Source organism: Salvelinus namaycush, chromosome 11 (assembly GCF_016432855.1).
Source record: "Salvelinus namaycush isolate Seneca chromosome 11, SaNama_1.0, whole genome shotgun sequence".
Lineage (NCBI taxonomy): Eukaryota > Metazoa > Chordata > Actinopteri > Salmoniformes > Salmonidae > Salvelinus > Salvelinus namaycush.
In genome coordinates, this window is record NC_052317.1 from 38,385,754 (window position 1) to 38,408,335 (window position 22,582).

Sequence of the window (22,582 nt, forward strand, 5' to 3'; positions counted from 1 at the left end):
GGTTCCATTTGGGACATGTACTCCTGCCTGCTGCTGAGGCTGTTTCTCCTTCTGAAGTGGGTTTGCTGTAAAACCAGGATTAACACTGTCGGCCTGTCAGCCAAATCCGCTTTCAGCTTGAACTTAAAGTGGATAATGTAACGTAAAGGTCTAACTAGGGCTGGGCGATATGGCCAAAATATCATATCACAATATTTTTTACGTTTTTTTATGTTTTTGAATAATAAAAGTTCTAAATATGCTTTATGAGTAGCTCATGACCCTAGGGTGGCAACACATACATTATAAGTGATTTCAATGGGGGCTTTGTCCATTCTGATGTATTATACTGTTTAATCAAACTTCACCAAAGATCATTTTCAACGTTTTCATTCATTTCTGTATTTCCTGCACTCATTTGAGATCACCACATAGAGAAGCAAGCTATGGGCAAATTATCTAGGCCTTATTTTGTTAACCAAATATTGCAATTGCGTTTTGACTTGTGGGTTAGACCAAAACACTTGGGTTAACTGCTGTTGTCATGGAAATATAATGATTTTTCTAATTCTATAGTTAGTATTTAATAGTGGTTACTTTGAATCAAGGGTTTGACATGACAATGGATGAAAATGCCAGAGAGGAGTTATTGTGACGGGATAGGAACCAAAGTGTTGGTCAGTGTTTCCTAGGCCAATCCTATAATCTTGGGCTATGGTAAATGTTTTCTCTTACTTCATGTAGCTAATATATTCATGCTTCGCCTAATCCTCGTTGGTTTAGACGATACTATTGCACAAACAACATGCTGATTTAGGCCTACACCAGAGCTGGTATCAGGCTGTATTAGCTAGCTAGCTACATATGCTCTGAATAAGTACATTTATTAGCTAGCTAGCCAGCTGACTAGAGATTAGCATTAGCGGCTAATACACTTTATTTTAGCCACAACTTGCTAAGAAAAGACAAACTAGCTGTTTGCAGACAGTAAGATATATAAGCTTAATAGTGTAATTATAGAACGCTTGTGGATTTATATAAAGAAGCAAAGTGGAAAGCAGCATTGTTGTCATCAACATCTCGTTGCATCTGCTGAATTGACCATGCAGACTGATGGTCGGGAACTGCGCTCCTTGGAACACGTTTCTTCTCTCTGTCTCTCTGTGTCCTTTCAGCCATGACATGTACTTCTACTGTAAATATGAATGAACTACGTCTCAAGAATGAGTTGTGTTTTAACGCCTGTTGTTGTGATGACCAGTATCTTGGTATAATTTATTTGAAATGAACATACCCAACCCCAGTCTGTACTCGATCTAGAGTCTGTGGTTCCTTATTAACCTTGACTTGACCTATGTTTGGTTTTCAGCTGTTTGAATAAATAGTAGCGAACTGTCTCAGTAGTGAGTCAGACTCTGTAATCTTGTGGTGTCGACCCTGTGGTTTCAGGCCTGCTTTCACTAAAGCATGAAAAGATATGTTAAGCCCCAGGTCTAACCACACAACATGGAGGGAGGGGAGCGAGACAGGAGAGAGAGAGGCATGCCCTTGTGCCCTGCTCAGATATTGAGCTCATTCAGACATCCATTGGCTAGCTCATCATAACACTAGCCTATGAGCCCTAATCAAAAGGAGTGCACTAAATAGGGAATAGGGTGCTAAAGTAGTGCACTAAATAGGGAATAGGGTGCTATTAGGGTTGTACATTTTGGGGAATATTCAGAGATGGAAACTTTCCACAGGAATTTATGGGAATTAACGGAAATATATGCAAATTAATATTAATACCATTTAAATGTAGATGTTTTTTGCATTGGATATATTTACCATATCATATGGAGACAAACATAAACCTTTTACCTTATCATAAGTAGACATAATTGCAAATTATTAAATCCTTACAAAATACATTTTAATAAACAATTTAGGTACGAATTGAACTTTAATTAAATGAGTTGACTCTTCACATGAGATGACTTCACTGAACAACAAAAGAAAGGGAATATTGAATTTATTTTTAAATTTTAAATTTTACCTTTATTTAACTAGGCAAGTCAGTTAAGAACAAATTCTTATTTTCAATGACGGCCTGTAGTCAATGAATAGCATTCTCACATAGGTGTTCCTTTTGTCCAGGTGTGAAAGAGCAGTGTGGAGTGCAATAGAGATTGCATCATCTGTGGATCTGTTGGTGCGGTATGCAAATTGGAGTGGGTCTAGGGTTTCTGGGATAATGGTGTTGATGTGAGCCTTGACCAGCCTTTCAAAGCACTTCATGACTACAGACGTGAGTGTTACGGGTTGGTAGTCATTTAGGCAGGTTACCTTGGTGTTCTTGAGCACAGGGACTATGGTGGTCTGCTTAAAACATGTTGGTATTACAGACTCAGACAGGGAGATGTTGAAATTGTCAGAGAAGACACTTGCCAGTTGGTCAGCGCATGCTAGGAGTACACATCCTGGTTATCCGTCTGGCCCTGCGACCTTGTGAATGTTGACATGTTTAAAGATCTTATTCACTTTGGCTGCGGAGAGTGTAATCACACAGTCGTCTGGAACAGCTGATGCTCTCATGCATGTTTCAGTGTTATTTGCCTCGAAGCGAGCATATAAGTTATATAGCTCGTCTGGTAGGCTCGTGTCACTGGGAAGCTCTCGGTTGTGCTTCCCTTTGTAGTCTGTAATAGTTTGCAAGCCCTTCCACATCCGACGAGCGTCGGAGCCGATGTAGGACGATTCGATCTTAATCCTGTATTGCCGCTTAGTCTGTTTGATGGTTCGTCGGAGGGCATAGCGGGATTTCTTAAGCTTCCGGGTTAGAGTCGCGCTCCTTGTAAGCGGCAGCTCTACCCTTTAGCTCAGTGCGAATGTTGCCTGTAATACATGGCTTCTGGTTGGAGTATGTACGTATGGTCACTGTGGGGACGCTGTCCTCGATGCACTTATTGACGAAGCCAGTTACTGATGTGGTGTACTCCTCTGCCATCAGAAGAATCCCGGAACATATTCCAGTCTGTGCTATCAAAACAGTGCTGTAGTTTAGCATCTGCTTCATCTGACCACTTTTTTATAGACCGAGTCACTGATGCTTCCTGCTATAATTTTTGCTTCTATGCAGGAATCAGGAGGATAGAATTGTGGTCAGATTTGCCAAATAGAGGGCGAGGGAGAGCTTTGCACGCGTCTCTGTTTGTGGAGTAAAGGTGGTCTAGAATTTTTTTTTCCCCTCTGGTTGCACATTTAACATGCTGATAGAAATTAGGTCAAACTGATTTAAGTTTCCCTGCATTAAAGTCCCCGGCCACTAGGAGGGCCACCTCCTAGATTAACGTTTTCTTGTTTGCTTATGGCGGTATACAGCTCATTGAGTGCAGTTTTAGTGCCAGCATCAGTCTGTGGTGGTACGTAGACAGCTACGAAAAATGCAGATGAAACTCTCTAGGTAGATAGTGTGGTCTACAGCTTATCATGAGATACTCTACCTCAGGCGAGCAAAACCTCGAGACTTCCATAGATATTGTGCACCAGTTGTTGTTTACATATATGCATAGGCCCCGGCCCTGTGTCTTACCAGAGGCTGCTGTTCTATCCTGCCGGTACATCGTATAACCAGCCAGCTGTATGTTCTTTACGTCGTCGTTCAGCCACAACTCTGTGAGACATAAGATATTAAAGTTTTTAGGATATACGTGCTTTTCAGTTCGTCCCATTTATTTTCCAGCGATTGAACGTTCGCTAGCAGGACGGAAGGCAAAGGCAGATTAGCCACTTTTTCGCCTGATCCTCAAAAGGCACCCTGATCTTTTTCCGCAAAGTCTCCGTTTCCTTCTCCAATGAATGTCGGCGATCTGGGCCTGGTCGGATGTCTGTAGTAAACGCAGCAAAAAAAGAAACGTCCCTTTTTCAGGACCCTGTCTTTCAAAGATAATTCGTACAAATCCAAATAACTTCATAGATCTTCATTGTGAAGGGTTTAAACACTGTTTCCCATGCTTGTTCAATGAACCATAAACAATTGATGAACATGCACCTGTGGAAAGGTCGTTAAGACACTAACAGCTTACAGACGGTAGGCAATAGCTGATCGTCCTCGCAGTGGCAGACCACGTGTAACAACACCTGCACAGGATCGATACATCTGAACATCACACCTGCGGCACAGGTACAGGATGGCAACAACTGCCCGAGTTACACCAGGAACGCACAATCCCTCCATCAGTGCTTAGACTGTCCGCAATAGGCTGAGAGAGGCTGGCAGACCTACCTGGCAACAACGTCGCCTATGGGCACAAACCCACCGTCGCTGGACCAGACGGGACTGGCAAAAAGTGCTCTTCACTGACGAGTCGCGGTTTTGTCTCACCGGGGGTGATGGTCGGATTCGCGTTTATCGTCGAATGAATGAGTGTTACACCGAGGACTGTAATCTGGATCGATTTGGAGGTGGAGGGTCCGTCATGGTCTGGGGCGATGTGTCACAGCGTCATCGGACTGAGCTTGTTGTCATTGCAGGCAATCAACGCTGTGCGTGACAGGGAAGACATCCTCCTCCCTCATGTGGTACCCTTCATGCAGGCTTATCCTGACATGACCCTCCAGCATGACAATGCCACTAGCCATACTGCTCGTTCTGTGCGTGATTTCCTGCAAGACAGGAATGTCAGTGTTCTGCCATGGCCAGCGAATAGCCCGGATCTCAATCCCATTGAGCACGTCTGGGACCTGTTGGATCGGGGGGTGAAGGCTAGGGACATTCCCCCTAGAAATGTCTGGGAACTTGCAGGTGCCTTGGTGGAAGAATGGGGTAACATCTCACAGCAAGAACTGGCAAATCTGGTGCAGTCCATGAGGAGGAGATGCACTGCACTTTTGATTTTTCCCCCCCTTTGTTCAGGGACACATTATTCAATTTCTGTAAGTCACATGTCTGTGAAACTTTCAGTTTATGTCTGTTGTTGAATCTTGTTATGTTCATACAAATATTTACACATGTTAAGTTTGCTGAAAATAAACGCAGTTGACAGTGAGAGGACGTTTATTTTTTTGCCGAGTTTATATCCCTCCTGCCCGACTCAAAATCTCTTTGTCTAATCTGAGGTGAGTAATCGCAGTTCTGATGTCCAGGAGCTCTTTTCAGTCATAAGAGACGGTAGCAGCAACATTATGTACAAAACAAGTTACACACAACGTGAAAAAACAAACAAAATATCATTGTTGGTTAAGAGCCGAAAAGACGGCAGCCATCCCCTCTGGCGCCATCATTGCTATAACCATACCATAACACTAGTGTTCCAGTGTAATAGTGAGCTAGTGTGTCAGTGTTGTGGTGATCCAGTGTAATAGTGAGCTAGTGTGTCAGTGTTGTGGTGATCCAGTGTAATAGTGATCCAGTGTAATAGTGAGCTAGTGTTCCAGTGTTGTGGTGTTCCAGTGTAATAGTGAGCTAGTGTGTCAGTGTTGTGGTGATCCAGTGTAATAGTGATCCAGTGTAATAGTGAGCTAGTGTTCCAGTGTTGTGGTGATCCAGTGTAATAGTGATCCAGTGATCCAGTGTAATAGTGATCCAGTGTAATAGTGAACTAGTGTTCCAGTGTTCTGGTGATCCAGTGTAATAGTGATCCAGTGTAATAGTGAACTAGTGTTCCAGTGTTCTGGTGATCCAGTGTAATAGTGATCCAGTGTAATAGTGAACTAGTGTTCCAGTGTTCTGGTGATCCAGTGTAATAGTGAACTAGTGTTCCAGTGTTCTGGTGATCCAGTGTAATAGTGATCCAGTGTAATAGTGTTCTGGTGATCCAGTGTAATAGTGATCCAGTGTAATAGTGAACTAGTGTTCCAGTGTTGTGGTGATCCAGTGTAATAGTGATCCAGTGTAATAGTGTTCTGGTGATCCAGTGTAATAGTGATCCAGTGTAATAGTGAACTAGTGTTCCAGTGTTCTGGTGATCCAGTGTAATAGTGAGCTAGTGTTCCAGTGTTGTGGTGATCCAGTGTTGTGGTGATCCAGTGTAATAGTGATCCAGTGTAATAGTGAGCTAGTGTGTCAGTGTTCTGGTGTTCCAGTGTAATAGTGAGCTAGTGTTCCAGTGTTGTGGTGTTCCAGTGTAATAGTGATCCAGTGTAATAGTGAGCTAGTGTTCCAGTGTTGTGGTTATCCAGTGCTATGGTGAACCAGTGTTCCAGTGTTATGGTGAGCCAGTGTTCCAGTGTTATGGTGTTCCAGTGTATTGGTGAGCCAGTGTTCCAGTGTTATGGTGAGCCAGTGTTCCAGTGTTATGGTGTTCCAGTGTTATGGTGAGCCAGTGTTCCAGTGTTATGGTGAGCCACTGTTATGGTGAGCCTATGATGAGCCAGTGTTCCAGTGTTGTGGTTATCCAGTGTTATGGTGAGCCAGTGTTATGACTGTGGTCCATATTTAATTAACTTAAACAGCAGGGGTGCTTAACAGAATGTGTTTGGCCACCGCCTCTCTCTCCTGGTAGGCTAAGCGCTCTCCACTCTGGACATGGGGACTACTCTCCCCTTCTCTTCTTTCCCACTCTCTCTCGCTCTCTCTTTCTCTCTCTTGCTCTCTTTTTATCTCTTTCTTTCTCACTCTCACTTTGTCGCTCTCTGTCTCTCTTTCCCTCTCTCTCACCAGTACACAGTGAATAACACTGAGGACTTTTACAATGTTGGATGGGTGTTACAATCTTGATGTGTTGGGGTGAGTACAGAGATAGTCGGATCAAGTGAGGTCAATGGTGAGAGACCTTTAATGGAGTGTCCAAATTTACCCTCATGGACGTCACACACAGACACACACCTGCCCCCACCAATCAGTGGACTATAGGCTGGTCAGGGACGGTCAGAGACCGCTGTACTGTAAGAACATCTAGCATAAACCACCTAGCCTGTGTGTGGGGGATGTCTATTGTTTTGGCTAGCTGCTAGGTAACAGTGGAGTTACATGGTGTGGGAAGGGTGGATGTGTACACAACTGTGGAAGGTTAGGTCACTGTGTGTATGTGAGAGCGAGAAGTGTCTGTGGGAGACACCTCTTTCTCCCCTGTGGTTGCCGGTGGCCTCCACACATCCCAGTCAAGTTAGTCTGGCGCCAAGTTTTCCCTCCTGGAACAATAGCTGTCCAAGAGGTTCACACAGCGTTTCGTATGATCGTTTCCTGTCTCTGTGAGGCCACTTCCTGTCCAAGGTTATGAATGGACCCACGGAGCCGAGCGAGGTCCGTCTCTCTCTCCACAGCACTGCTGCCATACCGACTAACTCTTTTACAATCAAAACACTGCTGCCATGTGACCCCGCAGAGGTCAGACTACTGGAACTAACCAGGCAGAGGTCAGTGAGAGGACAGACTACTGGAACTAACCAGGCAGAGGTCAGTGAGAGGACAGACTACTGGAACTAACCAGGCAGAGAGGACTACGTTTCCTTTGAGGAAAAGCAAACTGTATCTAACCAGCTAGTTAACATGTTAAAGGCAGACGGAGACAAATTACAAGACCGGCTGAGCAGGGACAAACTAATTTACCAGCCATTTAAACACGCATATAGATAGAGAACTAACCAGCTAATTAGTTTAACTGCTGTTATCCAGAGCAATTCAAAACAATGTATTTTATTCAGAGGGGGAAAGTATATTGCAGAAAAAAGTAGGCTACTGGGTTTTCAGTCGTCAACAACACTAATCCGAAGTGCATTTATCATGAGTTGTTAATCCCAATGCTAATTCCAGGAATGTTTAAATCACATTGCATTCTGCTGACTGACTTAGTTGTTGAAAAGCAATGTGTCGTTCTTTTGGAAAAACAGATTTAGTGGGAATCAAAGGAATGTTACCCTAGTTATTGGGTTTTTACCTCTGGAAGCCCCCCTGGGCTAAGAAAGGCCTTGTCTCTTTGATGTGTTTCAGACGTGTGGAGCTCTGGTGAGAGGTGAGCCAATTTCAACAGCCCTGCCAAGCGCACGTAGGTGTGTTCATTGCCCTGCCTGCCGTAGAGCTCTCGACTCGTCCTCCCAAAACATGACACGTGTTTTGTCAGCCCTGTCCTCATGCCACGATATGAATCACTCTCGCTACTTCTATTTCTGTCTCGATCTCTTTATCTCGCTCTATAATAACAAGCTGACTGGCTGCAGCATTAGATACACCACGAGGAACAGAGAAGAAGCTGATTGGCTGCAGCATTAGATACACCACGAGGAACAGAGAAGAAGCTGATTGGCTGCAGCATTAGATACACCACGAGGAACAGAGAAGCTGCTGATTGGCTGCTGCATTAGATACACCACGAGGAACAGAGAAGAAGCTGATTGGCTGCAGCATTAGATACACCACGAGGAACAGAGAAGAAGCTGATTGGCTGCAGCATTAGATACACCACGAGGAACAGAGAAGAAGCTGATTGGCTGCAGCATTAGATACACCACGAGGAACAGAGAAGCTGCTGATTGGCTGCTGCATTAGATACACCACGAGGAACAGAGAAGAAGCTGATTGGCTGCTGCATTAGATACACCACGAGGAACAGAGAAGAAGCTGATTGGCTGCAGCATTAGATACACCACGAGGAACAGAGAAGCTGCTGATTGGCTGCTGCATTAGATACACCACGAGGAACAGAGAAGAAGCTGATTAGCTGCTGCATTAGATACACCACGAGGAACAGAGAAGAAGCTGATTGGCTGCAGCATTAGATACACCACGAGGAACAGAGAAGAAGCTGATTGGCTGCAGCATTAGATACACCACGAGGAACAGAGAAGAAGCTGATTGGCTGCTGCATTAGATACACCACGAGGAACAGAGAAGCTGATTGGCTGCAGCATTAGATACACCACGAGCAACAGAGAAGCTGCTGATTGGCTGCTGCATTAGATACACCACGAGGAACAGAGAAGAAGCTGATTGGCTGCTGCATTAGATACACCACGAGGAACAGAGAAGAAGCTGATTGGCTGCTGCATTAGATACACCACGAGGAACAGAGAAGAAGCTGATTGGCTGCAGCATTAGATACACCACGAGGAACAGAGAAGAAGCTGATTGGCTGCAGCATTAGATACACCACGAGGAACAGCGAAGAAGCTGATTGGCTGCTGCATTAGATACACCACGAGGAACAGAGAAGAAGCTGATTGGCTGCTGCATTAGATACACCACGAGGAACAGAGAAGAAGCTGATTGGCTGCTGCATTAGATACACCACGAGGAACAGAGAAGAAGCTGATTGGCTGCAGCATTAGATACACCACGAGGAACAGAGAAGAAGCTGATTGGCTGCTGCATTAGATACACCACGAGGAACAGAGAAGAAGCTGATTGGCTGCTGCATTAGATACACCACGAGGAACAGAGAAGCTGCTGATTGGCTGCTGCATTAGATACACCACGAGGAACAGAGAAGCTGCTGATTGGCTGCTGCATTAGATACACCACGAGGAACAGAGAAGAAGCTGATTGGCTGCTGCATTAGATACACCACGAGGAACAGAGAAGAAGCTGATTGGCTGCAGCATTAGATACACCACGAGGAACAGAGAAGCTGCTGATTGGCTGCTGCATTAGATACACCACGAGGAACAGAGAAGAAGCTGATTGGCTGCTGCATTAGATACACCACGAGGAACAGAGAAGAAGCTGATTGGCTGCAGCATTAGATACACCACGAGGAACAGAGAAGAAGCTGATTGGCTGCAGCATTAGATACACCACGAGGAACAGAGAAGCTGCTGATTGGCTGCTGCATTAGATACACCACGAGGAACAGAGAAGAAGCTGATTGGCTGCAGCATTAGATACACCACGAGGAACAGAGAAGAAGCTGATTGGCTGCAGCATTAGATACACCACGAGGAACAGAGAAGCTGCTGATTGGCTGCTGCATTAGATACACCACGAGGAACAGAGAAGAAGCTGATTGGCTGCTGCATTAGATACACCACGAGGAACAGAGAAGAAGCTGATTGGCTGCAGCATTAGATACACCACGAGGAACAGAGAAGAAGCTAATTGGCTGCTGCATTAGATACACCTCAGTCTGTTGCTGCGTTGCTATACTCTAAGTCCTCGCAGTTCATTTCTCGGTTCACTTCCCTTTAGTCTGGTCACGAAACCAGAAACGTGTCTTTTGATACCAATACCAGGTTTAGTATCATGATACTCCATACCAAAACGATACTCGATACCATCACGATACTCGATAACAAAACGATACTCAATACCGAAACGATACTCGATACCAAAACGATACAACGGCAAACAAACGAGTAGTATTAACCGTTTGATCCAGACAGATCTTTTGAGTTCAATATCATTACATTTGAATAGAATATATATATATATATATTTTTAGGTATACATTAATGAATCAATTAAACAATCATGCAATCAATTAGGCTTTGTTTTTTTACCCATCTAACTACATAACATAATGGTAATAGTTTATTTGAATGGTAAATGTCTCATCTATTGATAAACTGAGTAAACCAAGATGTAGCCTAGACCTATTCGCAATACAGGCTAACGTACATTCAATAGGAGTGTGTGTATGCACTGAGTTATTGAACTTGTTTTGGCTGAAATAAAACACAAATGACTTGAGCGAGCCAGAGATCAATACTCCTCCCTCTCCTGCTGGCTTTCACAGATTCTGCCGTTACTCTCCTGAAGTTGCCGGGAATAGGCTTACACGAGGAGTCGGCGACCTTTCTCATGTGGAATGCCTATTTATCTTACCATTGTTACCGATTCTGCGTGCCAGTTATGATTTTCCTACGCACACTTTGGTGGAACAGTTTCATTTCATTTATAATAATGTCTTCGTATCTCAAAATCATTGTCCTGTGGTTAATTAAAATTCTATCTATATCTAAATCAAATCTAAAAAGTAACTTCTATTGCCATTGCCAGGTATGTAAAAATAGCCTACATAAAGCAAACAACCAAAAACATTGCAGCCTGCAGGTAGAAAATATCCTGATTTAAAAAAAAATATATATATATATATATATCCTGTAAATAACATGTAACCTTTTTATTTAACTAGGCAAGTCAGTTAAGAACAAATTCTTATTTACAATGACGGCCTACACCGGCCAAACGACGCTGGGCCAATTGTGCGCCGCCCTATGGGACTCCCAATCATGGCCGGTTGTGATACAGCCTGGATTCTAACCAGGGTGTCTGTTGTGACGCCTCTAGCACTGAGATGCAGTGCCTTAGACAGCTGCCATTGGGGAACTGTCTGCAACAAACTTGAAACATTGTATCAACTATTAACTTGGACTGCCTGAAACACTAGTGAACTTGCAACATTATGTAAAATATTCTGGGCCCTCAGTTTCCCGCAAGGGACAGACACAGCTGTAGGCTATTGCGCAAGGGATAAGAAGTAACCGGGTAGTCCTAATTTATGACTTTTTCCACTGGATCAGAGTATGAAATGTTTCCCTTTCACGCGGAGTGGTTATTTTTCAAATACTTTGAGGAACTTTTTGTCATTTTCAATGGATGTAAAAACAGACTTTGCTTGCTTGCTGTTTGAGGTGGTGAAAACATTACTTTGAGAAGCGCCACAGGTCATTAGTGGTGGTTAAGCCAATCACAAATACTATCAGATCCCCAAATGGGCACATTTTTTTATGCGCAGGCCAGGTAGCCTATAGGCTTACTTCTATGTGTAGTCAGGTGCAAGTCAACATTGACGGGAGCGCTCCAAACAAAAGACAATGACTAAATTGACAAAACTCAGAATGAAATAAACCAAAACCTGAATCACACAAGTATTGCATATGTTTGCAGAGCAGGCAACCATGTGTCCACTCCGACAATTAGAAAGGTAAGACTGGAATAATATATCGAAGGCATTAACAGAAATTACCTTAACCAAACAATATGGAGATATACAGTGCATTCAGAAAGTTTTCAGACCCCTTGACTTTTTCCACATTTTTAAACGTTACAGCCTTATTCTGAAATTGATTAAATCAAATAAATTCCTCATCAATCTATACACAATACCCCATAATGACTAAGCGAAAATAGGTTTTTAGAAATGTTAGCAAATGTATTAAAAATATAAAACAGACCTTATTTACGTACTTTCTTATGAGACTCGCAAATTGTGCTCAGGTGCATCCTGTTTCCATTGATCCTCCTTGAGATGTTTCTACAACTTGATTGTAGTCCACCTGTGGTCAATTCAATTGATTGGACATGATTTGGAAAGGCACAAAACCAAGCCATGAGGTCAAAGATATTGTCCACAGAGCTCAGAGACAGGATTGTGTCAAGGTACAGATCTGGGGAAGGGTACCAAAAAATGTCTGCAGCATTGAAGGTCTCCAAAAACACAGTGGCCTCCATCATTCTTAAAATGGAAGAAGTTTGGAACCACCAAGACTCTTCTTGTCTGACCAAACAGCAATCGGGGGAGAAGGGTCTTGGTCAGGAAGGGCAGTCAGGGAGGTGACCAAGAACCCGATGGTCACTCTGACAGAGCTCTAGAGTTCGTCTGTGGAGATGGGAGAACCTTCCAGAAGAGCAGCCATTGCTGCAGCACTCCACCAATCAGGCCTTTATGGTAGAGTGGCCAGGCAGAAGCCACTCCTCAGTAAAATGCACCTGACAGCCCTCTTGGAGTTTGCCAAAAAAGCACCTAAAGACTCTCAGATGCCATGAGAAACAAGATTTTCTGGTCTGATGAAACCAAGATTGAACTCTTTGGCCTGAATGCCAAGTGTCACGTCTGGAGGAAACCTGGCGCCATCCCTACGGTGCGGCATGGTGGTGTTAGCATCCTGTTGTGGGGATGTTTTTCAGCAGAAGGGACTGGGAGACTAGTCAGGATTGAGGGAAAGATGACTGCAACACAAACTATAAGTGATTTCATTGGGGCTTTCTTCATTCTGATTTTGTTTTATACTGTTCAACCAAACTTAAAACAAATTATTTTTATTTTCATCAATTTCTGCATTTCATGCACTGTTGTTGTAATTTCCACACTATCACGCAGGGCTGCAATATATGGACCAAAAAACAAAGCCTAGTTAACTGGTAAACTGTTAGAATCATGGAAATTATATATTGTTTTCCAATTATATATTTGGAATATAGTGGGCAGCACCTTGAATGCGTTGTTGTTTGACATGACAACAAATTAATAAGCCAGGGAGGAATTATTGATAGGGTAGGAACCAAAGTGTTGGTCAGTGTTTCCATGGGACCCTAATTAGATATTACATTACATGTGTTCTTACCTCATGTAGCTAGCTAACGTATTCATGCTTTGCCTATTCCTCTCCGATTTAGAAGATCCCGTTGCACAAACAGGCTTTAAAAAAAGGTGAAATAAATAAAATCTCGGCCTACACCAGCGCTGGTACAAGTCTGTTAGCTGCTTTTGCTCTGACTTTTAGTACATTTTGTAAGCTAGCTAAATTTAGCCAGCTATCTAGCGATTAGCATTAGTGTCTAACATGATTTATTTTAGCCACAGCTTGCTAAGAAAATGAAAACTAGCTGATAGTAGTTTACAGACCGTGAGATACATAAACTAATCGTGTAATTGGGGGTTGGGTTAAATGCTGGAAGACACATTTCAGTTGATTGCATTCAGTTGTACAACTGACAAGGTATCTCCCTTTCCCTAATTATAGAATGCTTGTGGAAAGCAGCATCGTTTTCACCAACATCTTGTTGCACCTATCTGACCATGCAGACTGCAGTGTGAACAGAAAGAGAGTGCTCATGACTCCTTGGTTGAGGAACTGCTCTCTCCTTGAGTGACGGGGCAGGGCTTGGAAGAGGACTGGCCACCCCTCATAGCCTGGTTCCTCTCTAGGTTTCTTCCTAGGTTCTGGTCTTTCTAGGGAGTTTTTCCTAGCCACCGTGCTTCTACACCTGCATTGTATGCTGTTTGGGGTTTTAGGCTGGGTTTCTGTACAGCACTTTGAGATATCAGCTGATGTAAGAAGAGCTATATAAATATATTTGATTTGGTTTGGGATGGGATGGGGGCGGGGCGGGGCTTTGTGTGGGATGGGGCGGGGCTTGGTGTGGGAGTAGGCGGGCTTGGTGTGGGATGGGGCGGGGCTTGGTGTGGGATGGGGCGGGGCTTGGTGTGGGAGTAGGCGGGCTTGGTGTGGGATGGGGCAGGGCTTGGTGTATGAAGCGGTATGTAGCAGGAGAAGAGGGAGAAAGATGACTCAAGTAGCAAACTGAGTAAACTATAAAAACGGACATTACATGTGCCGAAGTTGAGTATCACATTAAACAAACCAAACATGGAAATACTGTTAGAGAAGGTAAATTAAAATCCCAAACCGGTCCGGTATATAGTAAAATACCGTATACCGCCCAGCCTTACTATATCGACCTATATTCTCGTAAATTAAATAAACTAATTGGAAATGAATCAAAATCTCTCTTTCCCCCCCCTTTCCATCTCTTTCCCTCCATCGCTCTCTCTCTTTCCCTCGCTCCCTCCCTCTCTCCCTCCCTTTCCATCTCTTTCCCTCCATCGCTCTCTCTCTCCGTCCCTCTCTCTCCCTCCCTTTCCATATCTTTCCCTCCATCGCTCTCTCTCGCTCCCTCCCTCTCTCTCCCTCCCTCCCTCCCTCTCTCTCCCTCCCTTTCCATCTCTTTCCCTCCATCGCTCTCTCTCTCCGTCCCTCTCTCTCCCTCCCTTTCCATCTCTTTCCCTCCATCGCTCTCTCTCTCTGTCTCTCTCCCTCCCTTTCCATATCTTTCCCTCCATCGCTCTATCTGTCTCTCGCTCGCTCGCTCTCTCCCCCCCTTTCCATCTCTTTCCCTCCATCACTCTCTCTCCGTCCCTTTCTCTCTCCCTCCCTTTCCATATCTTTCCTTCTCGCTCTTTCCCTCGCTCCCTCCCTCTCTCTCTCTCCCTCCCTTTCCATCTCTTTCACTCCATCGCTCTATCTGTCTCTCGCTCGCTCCCTCTCTCTCTCCCCCCCTTTCCATCTCTTTCCCTCTATCGCTCTCTCTCTCTGTCTCCCTCTCTCTCTCCCTCCCTTTCTCTCTCTCTCTCCGTCCCTCCCTCCCTGTCTCTGTCCTGTTGATCATCTGTATACTCGTCATATTGGGACCGTTTGGACATCCTGTCATTACAGACAGCAGCGCAAGCCGGGTGATATTAAACAACAAAGTACCATTGCGTCTGAAATGGCCCCCTATTCCCTACATAGTGAACTACGTTTGACCAGGGCCCATAGGGGACTATATAGGGAATAAGGTAACATTTGGGAGTTAACCTGTGTGTTGTTGTTCTGTTACTGGAGGCTGGCATAACAGACTAGCTAATGAAATTGTTTACAGTTCCTGTTGCTGACGAACCCTGTTGCTATGACTCAGACCGGACTACCAACTGCCAAACAGGTGACCAGGAAATGAAAGAGAAATTACACAAGATCATTATTATTATTATTAGCCTACTTAAAAAAACATCACACTTTAATCCAAAAAGGACAGATTATAAATCTTTAGTAATCTACCCAACCCTAAAGACCCTTCCTCTGATGTACTGTTGTTCCCACTTTCATCCTCTCTCGCTCTCCTCTCTCTCACTCTCCTCGCGCTCGCTCTCCTCTCGCTCGCTCATCTTTCTCTCGCTCTCCTCTTTCTCTCGCTCTCCTCTCGCTCGCTCTCCTCTTTCTCTCGCTCTCCTCTCGCTCGCTCTCCGCTCGCTCGCTCTCCCCTCTCTCTCTCTCTCTCTCGCTCGCTCTCCGGTAGCTCTTCGCTCACTCTCCGCTCGCTCTCCTCTTGCTCGCTCTCCGGTAGCTATTCGCTCGCTCTCCGCTCGCTCTCCTCTTGCTCGCTCTCCTCTCGCTCTCTCGCCTCTCGCTCTCTCGCTCTTCTCGCTCTCCTCTCTCTCGCTCTCTCCTCTCTCTCGCTCTCTCCTCTCTCTCGCTCTCCTCTCTCTCGCTCTCCTCTCGCTCGCTCTCCTCTCGCTCTCCTCTCACTCGCTCTCCTCTCGCTAGCTCTCCTCTTTCTCTCCTCTCGCTCGCTCTCCTCTTTCTCTCGCTCTCCTCTCGCTCACTCGCTCTCCTCTCGCTCTCCTTTCTCTCTCTCCTCTCGCTCTCTCGCTCTCCTCTCTCGCTCTCTCCTCTCTCTCTCCTCTCGCTCTCCTCTCTCGCTCGCTCTCCGGTAGCTCTCCGCTCGCTCTCCGCTCGCTCGCTCTCCCCTCTCTCTCTCTCTCTCGCTCGCTCTCCCCTCTCTCTCGCTCACTCTCCGGTACCTCTCCGCTCGCTCTCCGCTCGCTCGCTCTCCGCTCGCTCGCTCTCCTCTCGCTCGCTCTCCTCTCGCTCGCTCTCCTCTCGCTCGCTCTCCTCTCGCTCGCTCGCTCTCCTCGCTCTCCTCTCTCTCGCTCTCTCTCCTCTCCTACTCTTGCTCACTTGCCCTCCTACTCTCTCTCCTCTCTTGCTCTCCTCTCCTGCTCTTGCTCACTTTCCCTCCCTCTCTCCTACTTTCTCTCCTACTCTCTCCTCTCCTACTCTTGCTCACTTGCCCTCCTACTCTCTCTCCTTTCTCTTGCGCTCCACTCCTACTCTTGCTCACTTTCCCTCCCTCTCTCCTACTTTCTCTCCTACTCTCTCCTCTCCTACTCTTGCTCGCTTGCCCTCCCTCTCTATCTCTCTCTTAATTTGACCAATTTGTTTTGGCGTATTGTATGACGTCAGGCTGGTGTATTGTATTGCCTGTTTTTGTCAGTTCCTGTGTGAGGAGAAAGGATCATAGGGAGAGGCACTAGGCAGTCAGGGACATGGGCTGGTATTGGTAGAGTGAGGCTGATAGAGGGACTAATCAGGGACATGAGCTGGTAGAGTGAGGCTGGTAGAGTGAGGCTGGTAGAGTGAGGCTGGTAGAGTGAGGCTGGTAGAGTGAGGCTGGTAGAGTGAGACTGGTAGAGTGAGGCTGGTAGAGTGAGGCTGGTAGAGGGACTAATCAGGGACATGAGCTGGTAGAGTGAGGCTGGTAGAGGGACTAATCAGGGACATGAGCTGGTAGAATGAGGCTGGTAGAGTGAGGCTGGTAGAGTGTGGCTGCTAGGGAGGGACTAGTCAGGGACATGAGCTGGTAGAGGGACTAATCAGGGACATGAGCTGGTAGAGGGACTAAGCAGTAGGGATGGTAGAGGGAGGCTGGTAGAGAGACTAAGCAGTAGGGCTGGTATAGGGAGGCTGGTAGAGAGACTAAGCAGTAGGGATGGTAGAGGGAGGCTGGTAGAGAGACTAAGCGGTAGGGATGGTAGAGGGAGGCTGGTAGAGGGACTAAGCAGTAGGGATGGTAGAGTGAGGCTGGTAGAGGGACTAAGCAGTAGGGCTGGTAGAGAGACTAAGCAGTAGGGCTGGTAGAGTGAGGCTGGTAGAGGGACTAAGCAGTAGGGCTGGTAGAGGGAGGCTGGTAGAGAGACTAAGCAGTAGGGCTGGTAGAGGGACTAAGCAGTAGGGCTGGTAGAGGGACTAAGCAGTAGCGCTGGTAGAGGGACTAAGCAGTAGGGCTGGTAGAGTGAGGCTGGTAGAGAGACTAAGCAGTAGGGCTGGTAGAGGGACTAAGCAGTAGGGCTGGTAGAGGGACTAAGCAGTAGCGCTGGTAGAGGGACTAAGCAGTAGCGCTGGTAGAGGGACTAAGCAGTAGCGCTGGTAGAGGGACTAAGCAGTAGCGCTGGTAGAGGGACTAAGCAGTAGCGCTGGTAGAGGGACTAAGCAGTAGCGCTGGTAGAGGGACTAAGCAGTAGGGCTGGTAGAGGGACTAAGCAGTAGGGCTGGTAGAGGGACTAAGCAGTAGGGCTGGTAGAGGGACTAAGCAGTAGGGCTGGTAGAGGGACTAAGCAGTAGGGCTGGTAGAGGGACTAAGCAGTAGGGCTGGTAGAGGGACTAAGCAGTAGGGCCGGTAGAGGGTCTAAGCAGTAGGGATGATAGAGGGAGGCTGGTAGAGGGACTAAGCAGTGGGGCTGGTAGAGGGACTAAGCAGTAGGGCTGGTAGAGGGACTAAGCAGTAGGGATGGTAGAGGGACTAAGCATTAGGGATGGTAGAGGGACTAAGCAGTAGGGCTGGTAGAGGGAGGCTGGTAGAGAGACTAAGCAGTAGGGCTGGTAGAGGGACTAAGCAGTAGGGCTGGTAGAGGGAGGCTGGTAGAGAGACTAAGCAGTAGGGATGGTAGAGGGACTAAGCAGTAGGGATGGTAGAGTGAGGCTGGTAGAGGGACTAAGCAGTAGGGCTGGTAGAGGGAGGCTGGTAGAGAGACTAAGCAGTAGGGCTGGTAGAGGGAGGCTGGTAGAGAGACCTAAGCAGTAGGGCTGGTAGAGTGAGGCTGGTAGAGAGACTAAGCAGTAGGGCTGGTAGAGGGACTAAGCAGTAGGGCTGGTAGAGGGACTAAGCAGTAGGGCTGGTAGAGGGACTAAGCAGTAGCGCTGGTAGAGGGACTAAGCAGTAGCGCTGGTAGAGGGACTAAGCAGTAGCGCTGGTAGAGGGACTAAGCAGTAGCGCTGGTAGAGGGACTAAGCAGTAGCGCTGGTAGAGGGACTAAGCAGTAGGGCTGGTAGAGGGACTAAGCAGTAGGGCTGGTAGAGGGACTAAGCAGTAGGGCTGGTAGAGGGACTAAGCAGTAGGGCTGGTAGAGGGACTAAGCAGTAGGGCTGGTAGAGGGACTAAGCAGTAGGGCTGGTAGAGGGACTAAGCAGTAGGGCTGGTAGAGGGACTAAGCAGTAGGGCTGGTAGAGGGACTAAGCAGTAGGGCTGGTAGAGGGACTAAGCAGTAGGGCTGGTAGAGGGACTAAGCAGTAGCGCTGGTAGAGAGACTAAGCAGTAGGGCTGGTAGAGGGACTAAGCAGTAGGGCTGGTAGAGGGACTAAGCAGTAGCGCTGGTAGAGGGACTAAGCAGTAGCGCTGGTAGAGGGACTAAGCAGTAGCGCTGGTAGAGGGACTAAGCAGTAGCGCTGGTAGAGGGACTAAGCAGTAGCGCTGGTAGAGGGACTAAGCAGTTGGGCTGGTAGAGGGACTAAGCAGTTGGGCTGGTAGAGGGACTAAGCAGTAGGGCTGGTAGAGGGACTAAGCAGTAGGGATGGGTATAGTTAAGATTATAATGGTATTACTACTCTTACCAATACTGCTTATCGATCCGGTACTTTATCGCTATTCTTATTATTTTTATGGGAAAAAACGAAACAAATTAAGAACAGATATATCTCTACCAATACCATAACATTGCTTTATTTTCTGAAATGTAAAATAAATAATAAACAATTATTTACAGCAAAAGAAACAGCAATGTTTTGAACAAATCACTATTATAGACTCTAATGTTGTGATAATGGAAATGTAAAACGAATGACATTTTCCTGCAAAAGAAAATACAGTAGGCTGCAAAAGGACTAACAGTTCTTAGCAGTTCTTCTAGAGAAAGATCAACATATTTGCCTTCTCTGGCAGAAGTTGGGATCTCTCCTGGCTTATTGTGTTCCCTGTAGTCAAATACCCTCTCACTAGGGGTGGAGGAGGCTTGAGCACAGAGGTAGCTGTTTCAATGTTTGTGAGGGGCAGAGTAGCTCTCTTCTCCCACCACCACATCACAGGATCTTCAGCCATGGGGATGGGAGGCAGGCCTTTGTGGAGCTCGACCTCTAGGTCAACACGCTCGCTGAGGGTGAGGGACGAGGTCTCCTGTTGGATCTTCAACCTCAACTCCCTGTCCTCCTCTGAGAACAGCTCCTCCAAGGCACTCCTTGTTTTGTACAATGGAGGGACTGTCTCCTCCATTTCCTCTCCTTCAGACTCCTCCTCTTGTTGCTGGTGTTCTGTGTCTGTCTGCTCCGGCTCCTCTGACAGCCCTGGTGTTGCTCTTGTCACATTGGCCTCGACAGTTGCCTTCCTCAGCCTGTCCCAGGTGGCGTCACTCACCGGCCTCCCTTTAAATCTGGGATCCATTTGCTGCGGCCTCATGCAGGAAGGCTTGAATGTCCTCATCCTGATAGCGCTCGGAGAGGTTCTCCCACACCTTCTCTTTGATGGTGGCCACGAACGTTGTATCTTCATGCTTCACAGTGAAGTGCTCTTCCAGTTTGTGGATATGATCTGTCCACAGGTGGCATTCTATTCACATGACGCATGAGAGGATTGTGATGAGCTGGACATACTCCTCAGCCTTATGGAAGTCCTCATCCTTCAGACGGTCCAGGTTGTCCTTGGTCGTTGCTTTTCTCAGTCGTGTGTCCAAGGCTGCTGCTTGGGGTCGCTGGATATCGCTCCATGAATCTCTCTATCATTAGATAGAGTTCCATCTGGTCTTGACATCAAGGATGAGTGAGTGTTGCGCAAGGTCTGAAACAACAACAAACAGCATACATTTAATTACCTCACACTTGAATATTGAATTAAATTGTTATGTGGGAATTTCCAAATAATACTTTAATAGATTGAACTGGCTTCTTACCAAGGAGCTGCTGCTTCTCCTTCAAGACTGTTTTGGACATCGAGGATCTCTTGAACCACACGACCACTGCTCTGATTCAGGCTGCCCATTTATCAATGGAAGTCGTTTGGTAGATTTTCTGCGCTGCCAGATTCAGTGTGTGTGCAAAGCATCCTATTTTTAGGATGTGTAGCCTCTTGATGGCAACATCATATTATCACCATATCATCACCATATTATGAACAGTCCCAGCTACAATCCTGCGCTGCTCTAAACTCTTCCAGAATGTCTGAGATCTCCTCTGTCACTATTTGTACACTGCCCGCAATTTCTACACTGCCCTGATGTGGAGGACCTTCTGTTTTACACTGTCCTGGTGTGGAGGACATTCTGTTTTACACTGTCCTGGAGTGGAGGACCATCTGTTTCACACTGTCCTGGTATGGAGGACCTTCTGTTTTACACTGTCCTGGTGTGGAGGACCATCTGTTTTACACTGCCCTGGTGTGGAGGACCATCTGTTTTACACTGCCCTGGTGTGGAGGACCATCTGTTTTACACTGCCCTGGTGTGGAGGACCATCTGTTTTACACTGTCCTGGTGTGGAGGACCATCTGTTTTACACTGCCCTGGTGTGGAGGACCATCTGTTTTACACTGCCCTGGTGTGGAGGACCATCTGTTTTACACTGCCCTGGTGTGGATGACCATCTGTTTTACACTGCCCTGGTGTGGATGACCATCTGTTTTACACTGTCCTGGTGTGGATGACCATCTGTTTTACACTGCCCTGGTGTGGATGACCATCTGTTTTACACTGCCCTGGTGTGGATGACCATCTGTTTTACACTGCCCTGGTGTGGATGACCATCTGTTTTACACTGCCCTGGTGTGGAGGACCATCTGTTTTACACTGCCCTGGTGTGGAGGACCATCTGTTTTACACTGCCCTGGTGTGGAGGACATTCTGTTTTACACTGCCCTGGTGTGGAGGACCATCTGTTTTACACTGTCCTGGTGTGGAGGACCATCTGTTTTACACTGCCCTGGTGTGGAGGACAATCTGTTTTACACTGCCCTGGTGTGGAGGACCATCTGTTTTACACTGCCCTGGTGTGGAGGACATTCTGTTTTACACTGCCCTGGTGTGGAGGACCATCTGTTTTACACTGCCCTGGTGTGGAGGACCATCTGTTTTACACTGCCCTGGTGTGGAGGACATTCTGTTTTACACTGCCCTGGTATGGAGGACCATCTGTTTTACACTGCCCTGGTGTGGAGGACCTTCTGTTTTACACTGCCCTGGTGTGGAGGACCTTCAGTTTTACACTGCCCTGGTGTGGATGACCTTCTGTTTTACACTGCCCTGGTGTGGAGGACCTTCTGTTTTACACTGCCCTGGTGTGGAGGACCTTCAGTTTTACACTGCCCTGGATGACCTTCTGTTTTACACTGCCCTGGTGTGGAGGACCTTCTATTTTACACTGCCCTGGTTTGGAGGACCTTCAGTTTTACACTGCCCTGGTTTGGAGGACCTTCAGTTTTACACTGCCCTGGTGTGGAGGACCTTCAGTTTTACACTGCCCTGGTGTGGAGGACCTTCTGTTTTACACTGTCCTGGTGTGGAGGACCTTCTGTTTTACACTGCCCTGGTGTGGAGGACCTTCTGTTTTACACTGCCCTGGTGTGGAGGACCTTCTGTTTTACACTGCCCTGGTTTGGAGGACCTTCAGTTTTACACTGCCCTGGTGTGGAGGACCTTCTGTTTTATACTGCCCTGGTTTGGAGGACCTTCAGTTTTACACTGCCCTGGTGTGGAGGACCTTCTGTTTTACACTGCCCTGGTGTGGAGGACCATCTGTTTTACACTGCCCTGGTGTGGAGGACCTTCTGTTTTACACTGCCCTGGTGTGGAGGACCTTCTGTTTTACACTGCCCTTGTGTGGAGGACCATCTGTTTTACTTACACTGTCCTGGTGTGGAGGACCTTCTGTTTTATACTGCCCTGGTTTGGAGGACCTTCTGTTTTACACTGCCCTGGTTTGGAGGACCTTCAGTTTTACACTGCCCTGGTATGGAGGACCTTCTGTTTTACACTGCCCTGGTGTGGAGGACCTTCTGTTTTACACTGCCCTGGTGTGGAGGACATTCTGTTTTACACTGCCCTGGTGTGGAGGA

General features: G+C 46.7%; 1 protein-coding gene across 2 annotated transcripts in view; it reads left to right on the forward strand.

The window, feature by feature from the left end:
* Positions 1-22,582, forward strand: part of LOC120056144 (insulin receptor-like) — a 135,989-nt gene that overhangs the window by 40,424 nt on the left and 72,983 nt on the right. The gene's annotated exons all lie outside the window — the stretch shown is intronic.